The sequence below is a fragment of the Lolium perenne genome, chromosome 1, assembly GCF_019359855.2.
Source record: "Lolium perenne isolate Kyuss_39 chromosome 1, Kyuss_2.0, whole genome shotgun sequence".
NCBI lineage: Eukaryota > Viridiplantae > Streptophyta > Magnoliopsida > Poales > Poaceae > Lolium > Lolium perenne.
Window position 1 is genome coordinate 55845150 of NC_067244.2, and position 7176 is coordinate 55852325.

General features: G+C 44.8%; 1 long non-coding RNA gene across 1 annotated transcript; it reads right to left on the reverse strand.

Moving 5' to 3' along the window:
• Positions 1-4989: 4989 nt before the first annotated feature.
• Positions 4990-6556, reverse strand: LOC139838548 (uncharacterized). The gene is made up of 2 exons (XR_011755757.1): positions 6471-6556; positions 4990-5201 (listed from the first exon to the last, which is right to left on the reverse strand). It is a non-coding gene; the product is annotated as an uncharacterized lncRNA (long non-coding RNA).
• Positions 6557-7176: the final 620 nt, after the last annotated feature.

The window sequence follows — 7176 nt, forward strand, 5'->3', positions numbered from 1 at the left end:
AGGTTGGGAGGAGTGTCACCCATAAATAAATAAAAACTAAAGTACATGTGTAAACAAAAGAGAAGAAGGATGATCTACCTTGCTGGTAGAGATAACGTCCTTCATGGGAGCCGCTCTTGAAAGTCTGGTTGATAAGGTAGTTAGAGTACCCATTACCATTCGTTGACAACAACAAACACCTCTCAAAACTTTACTTTTATGCTCTATATGATTTCAAAACTTAAAAAGCTCTAGCACATGATTTAATCCCTGCTTCCCTCTGCGAAGGGCCTTTCTTTTACTTTCTATGTTGAGTCAGTTCACCTATTTCTCTCCACCTCAAGAAGCAAACACTTGTGTGAACTGTGCATTGATTCCTACATATTTGCACATTGCACTTGTTATATTACTCTATGTTGACAATTATCCATGAGATATACATGTTACAAGTTGAAAGCAACCGCTGAAACTTAATCTTCTTTTATGTTGCTTCAATACCTTTACTTTGAATTTATTGCTTTATGAGTTAACTCTTATGCAAGACTTATTGATGCTTGTCTTGAAGTGCTATTCATGAAAAGTCTTTGCTTTATGATTCATTTGTTTACTCATGTCATTACCATTGTTTTGATCGCTGCATTCACTACATATGCTTTACAAATAGTTTGATCAAGGTTATGATGGCATGTCACTCCAGAAATTATCTGTGTTATCGTTTTACCTGCTCGGGACGAGCAGAACTAAGCTTGGGGATGCTGATACGTCTCCGACGTATCGATAATTTCTTATGTTCCATGCCACATTATTGATGTTATCTACATGTTTTATGCACACTTTATGTCATATTTGTGCATTTTCTGGAACTAACCTATTAACAAGATGCCGAAGTGCCAGTTCCTGTTTTCTGCTGTTTTTGGTTTCAGAAATCCTAGTAACGAAATATTCTCGGAATTGGACGAAATCAACGCCCAGGTTCCTATTTTGCCCGGAAGCATCCAGAACACCCGAGAGTCGCCAGAGTGGACCCACAGGGGGCCCAGACCATAGGCCGGCGCGGCCCAGGCCCTGGCCACGCCGCCCTATAGTGTCGGCGCCCCTTCGACCTTCCGAGGCTGCCCTTCCGCCTATTTAAAGCCTCCGTCGTGAAAACCCTGATGCGTTCGACGAAAACCACAGAAACCTTCCAGAGCCGCCGCCATCGCGAGGCCAAGATCTGGGGGACAGGAGTCTCTGTTCCGGCACGCTGCCGGAGCGGGGAAGTGCCCCCGGAAGGCTTCTCCATCGACACCGCTGCCATCTCCATCGCCATCTTCATCACCGCTGCTGCTCCCATGAGGAGGGAGTAGTTCTCCATCGAGGCTCGGGGCTGTACCGGTAGCTATGTGGTTCATCTCTCCCATGTACCTCAATACAATAATCTCATGAGCTGCTTTACATGATTGAGATTCATATGAGTTTGCATCACAATTTATCTATGTGCTACTGTAGCAATGTTATTAAAGTAGTTTTATTCCTCCTGCACGTGTGTAAAGGTGACAGTGTGTGCACCGTGTTAGTACTTGGTTTATGCTATGATCATGATCTCTTGTAGATTGCGAAGTTAACTATTGCTATGATAATATTGATGTGATCTATTCCTCCTACATATGCATGAAGGTGACAGTGTGCATGCTATGTTAGTACTTGGTTTAGTCTTTTGATCTATCTTACACTATAAGGTTACTTAAATATGAAAAAATTGTGGAGCTTGTTAACTCCGGCATTGAGGGTTCGTGTAATCCTACGCAATGTGTTCATCATCCAACAAAAGTGTAGAGTATGCATTTATCTATTCTGTTATGTGATCAATGTTGAGAGTGTCCACTAGTGAAAGTGTAATCCCTAGGCCTTGTTCCTAAATACTGCTGCGTTACTACTGCTTGTTTACTGTTTTACTGTGTTACTACTGCTGCAATACTACCACCATCAACTACACGCCAGCAAGCTATTTTCTGGCACCGTTGCTACTGCTCATATATATTCATACCACCTGTATTTCACTATCTCTTCGCCGAACTAGTGCACCTATTAGGTGTGTTGGGGACACAAGAGACTTCTTGCTTTGTGGTTGCAGGGTTGCATGAGAGGGATATCTTTGACCTCTTCCTCCCTGAGTTCGATAAACCTTGGGTGATCCACTTAAGGGAAAACTTGCTGCTGTTCTACAAACCTCTGCTCTTGGAGGCCCAACACTGTCTACAGGAAAGGAGGGGGAACGTAGACATCAAGGTGGAAGCCCCCAAACCTTGTCTCCCAAGTCTTCGAATAAGACCCCAACACCAAACCTACCTTTGGTGGGAAACCTACCCAAGGAGGGAGTCCTACTCAAGGTGGGACTCCCACCTTTCCTTGGTGGGGGGGTGGCCGGCCACCACAGGTGGAGTCCACCTGGGACTCCTCCTCTAGGGTTTGGCCGGCCAGGGTTGTGGAGTCCCTCCGGAACTCCACCTTCCATAGTGTGTTTCTTCCGGACTTTTCTAGAACCTTCTAGAACCTTCCATAAATGCACCGGATCATTTCCAAACTTGGAATATGACTTCCTATATATGAATCTTATTCTCCGGACCATTCCGGAACTCCTCGTGATGTCCTGGATCCCATCCGAGACTCCGAACAAAACTTCGAACTCCATTCCACATTCCATATCTACTCAAACGACATCAAACCTTAAGTGTGTCACCCTACGGTTCGCGAACTATGCAGACATGGTTGAGACTTCTCTCCGACCAATAACCAATAGCGGGATCTGGAGATCCATAATGGCTCCCACATATTCAACGACGACTTAGTGATCGAATGAACCTTTTACATATGATACCGATTCCTTTGTCACGCGATATTTTACTTGTCCGAGGTTTGATCATCGGTATCTCTATACCTCGTTCAACCTCGTCTCATGACAAGTACTCTTTTACTCGTACCGTGGTATGTAGTCTCTTATGAACCATTCATATGTTTGCAAACTAATTAGACGACATTCCACCGAGAGGGCCTAGAGTATATCTATTCGTCATCGGGATGGACAAATCCCACTGTTGATCCATATGCCTCAACTCATACTTTCCGGATACCTAATCCCACCTTTATAACCACCCATTTACGCAGTGGCGTTTGATGTAATCAAAGTACCCTTCCGGCATAAGTGATTTACATGATCTCATGGTCGAAAGGACTAGGTAACTATGTATCGAAAGCTTATAGCAAATGAACTTAATGACGTGATCTTATGCTACGCTTAATTGGGTGTGTCCATTACATCATTCACACAATGACATAACCTTGTTATTAATAACATCCAATGTTCATGATCATGAAACGATGATCATCTATCAATCAACAAGCTAGTTATACAAGAGGCTTACTAGGGACTCCTTGTTGTTTACATAACACACATGTATCAATGTTTCGGTTAATACAATTATAGCATGGTACATAAACATTCATCATAAACACAAAGATATATAATAACCAATTTATTATTGCCTCTTGGGCATATCTCCAACACATGTCACTTCAGAAATTATCCTTGTTATCGTTTACCTACTCGAGGGCGAGTAGGAACTAAGCTTGGGGATGCTTGATACGTCTCAAATGTATCTATAATTTCTTATGTTCCATGCTAGTTTTATGACAATATCTACATGTTTTATCCATACTTTATATCATTTTGATGCATTTTCCGGTACTAACCTATTAACAAGATGCCGAAGCGCCAGTTCCTGTTTTCTGCTGTTTTTGGTTTCAGAAATCCTACACAGAAAATATTCTCGGAATTGGACGAAACAAAAGCCAAACCTCCTATTTTTCCGAGGGACACACGGAGCCGGAAGGGCAAGCCAGGGGGAGGCCCAGGGCCTCTAGACCATAGGGGGGCGCGGCCAAGAGGGGGGGCGTGCCGCCATATGGGGTGGGCCCCTCAGGCACCCCCTCGCGCCGCCCTTTCGCCTATATATTCCTTCCGTCGCGAAAACCCTAAAACAATCAGTCATATTCCACGAAGAGTTCCGTAGCCGCCGCCATCGCGAAGACAAGTTTCGGGGGACAGAATCTCTGTTCCGGCACGCCGCCGGGACGGGGAATTGCCCCAGGAATCCATCTCCATCGACACCACCGCCATCTTCATCGCCGTTGCTGACTCCCATGATGAGGAGGGAGTAGTTCTCCCCCGAGGCTGAGGGCTCTACCGGTAGCTATGTGGTTCATCTCTCTCTCCCATGGTGTGATCTTTATGTGATCATGAGCTCTGTATCACTATTAATCTATGTGCTACTCTAGTGATGTTATTAAAGTAGTCTATTCCTCCTCCATGATGTAAAGTGGACAGCGTGTGACGAGGCGGTTCCTCGGCAATGCCCACCATGAGGGGCTTGGGTTTTAGAGAAAGGCGACGACGGAAGTTCCGGGAGCGAGGCGGTACACGATGTACCCAGGTTCACGTCCCCGCGGTGGAGGATCGCTACGTCCTGCTAGCAATCCACTATATGAATATATGTGTACAGGGGGCCGCCATAGGCGGAGTTGTAATATCTAGTCTAGTTCTAGGCGTGTTGCCTCTATGTTTTATGTTTCTGAATATGCGTGCCCTAAGGGGTGCCCCTGCCTGGCTTTATATATCAGCCAAGCTAGGGTTTACAAGAGTCCTAGTAAGATTCATATTGGAGTCTTCTTTCCTTGTAGTCCAAGTTGTTAACGCTTGCAGGTCCAGCTTGTCGAGTCCTTGTGCTGGTCCATCTTCATAGTTTGCACCGGGTATGGCAATCTCGAGTACCCGAAGGGTTATGCCCACGTCAGTAGCCCCCGAGTGTCTGGTTGTGACGCCCCGAAACCGGTACCATGAGGATTCCAGCGATCCCGCCGAAATCCGCATGATATCGATCCGGAGACGCCCTCCGACACGACGTGCGCGACGAATCACACACGTGATGCCAGAGGAATTAACACGAGCGGTAACATTACAACAGGATTACAATAGAGCCCACAAGATACATATATTACAACAACAACTCCAACGAGTCAAGATTCAAATATACAATACAAAGATCCAAATCATACAGAAGATCAAATACGTCCGAGTACGGACAAGATACAAATTGGACTAAGAGTCCTAAAGATAAACGATGGTGTACATAACCCTGCCCAGGCCAAGCCGGAAGGGTAACCTTGCTAACGTCGTCATCTCGTACCTGTCAAAGTCGGGCCATCGGTTGCCGACAAAAGGGGGAGGAGACAAAAAGAACGGAAGGCGAGGGTAAGTACCATTGGCACGTACTTGCGAGACAAGACCAGCTATGCTCGCTGGTGGGTGGTATAAACTTCACCCGGCTATATGTGGAGTTTAGCGGCAGCAAAACTACTATCCAATAGAGACACGCTACAACATCCGTCTACTCAGAGAAGATAAGAGAGCGCACAAGGTAACAGATAAATACTACACAAACATAACCCAGCCGATTACACATATCCCCTCCAACAAAGCGAAGAGGCAATGTAAAAGGCACTCAACGGTGGACAAGTTTTATTAGGTATCGGTTTTAGTAAGGCTATATTACTAATCAAGTTATTATCAGATTATTAACAACAAGTATAAGGTGTAAGTTGTTCTATGATCAAGCCATACAATTCCAAGTCGTCCATAATCGCGGACACGGCTTATCGATAAGATGTACACCCTGCAGGGGTTGCCCAAATGTAACCATACGCATGCTTGAACCCACTTACTACAGGTGGAGTCTCACATCAAGACCGTTCCCAATGCAAGAGAAAGTTTAATGGGAGCCACCCAACTAAGCTACCCGTGACGAAGTCCGGCCGTACTCCGATACGGACCCAGAGGTTTGCGACAACGGCTATGCCAAGTGTGAACAACCTGCTTTCGCTAATCGTTCCGCGTTATGAGTACAGTACATAATATAAACACCCGAAGGCAACAGAAGTAAATCGTGCATCGTGCATATGATCAAATAAAACCAAGGTTGTGGCTCCCAATTAAACAGACTCGAGGAAAGGTAGTGGGTGATGGGGGTCCCACTCCCCCACGTACGGGTAGAGCGCTCAATCTCGGAACAGATAACAAGAACTCGGGTCCTAGGGGACATTAGCAAGTCAAAGTTCCGATGCTTTCGCAAAGGGGCTCACAGATGCCTCTGCTTACAATTTTAGTTGTTAACAATTAAGTAAAACATGTGTATCTCCAACAACTGATGCAGCATGTGATAACCTCCCAACAACCCAACATATCCCGATAACAGATCGAGATAAACAACAGATACTAAACACGCCTACGACTCGCAAGGCTCAAACATCAAGCAACGGCTATGGTTAAGGAATGATACATATAGGATTATTATGGTAAACAAGTGGAATAGGACACGTGACTCGATAAAGAAGCGCAACATAAGGATAGCAATAAGAGGGAGAGCAAAATGTAAAATAGGTGAAGAGGGAGAGCTCGCCTGTGAAAGGTTGCAGAAGAACTTGTCGGAGAACTCGTCGTATCTCACAACACCACTTCGCGTTCCTATCCGAGAAGAAGCAAATGCTGGAACAAACAACGGGTGCAAGTCTTACAACTATGGAAGAAGAACCAGCATGATCAAGATGATATGCATGAAATTGTAAAGATGATGCGATGCACTTATCCAATTTAAGCGGAGTCGGAACCCCGGACAAACAAATTAGGTTTGGAGTTGCATTTCTACCGCCAAATTTAAGGGTTGGATAGCATGGCATAACATGGCAAGGTTGCGCTACTTCAATATTAAACGGAGCGGGGAAAACCATAGTTGGAAATCCAAAATACTCCGCATATATGTGAGGTGAACATGCATAACTATCATCGGACGACATGATGCGAGATGCAAATAGATGTATGGATGGCATATTAATGTTCATCACATTTTTATGATCAATTTTCATATATAACACTTTTTATTTCGAGTTACCAATTAAAAGTTATTAACAGAGTAGTTTTTATTATTGAAAATAGATAAACAGATTTATTTTAAAAAGGAAAAGGGTCCGGTTTTAATTTCTGAAAAGGGGGAAGGACCCCGGGTTAGATACACAGAGATGCAGGGGGTTATGCTGAAGATCTCTGCGCCAGGGACTGCGGATTCAGGTACCTAAAGAAGCAGGGGCCAAAACACAAAAGATGCAGAT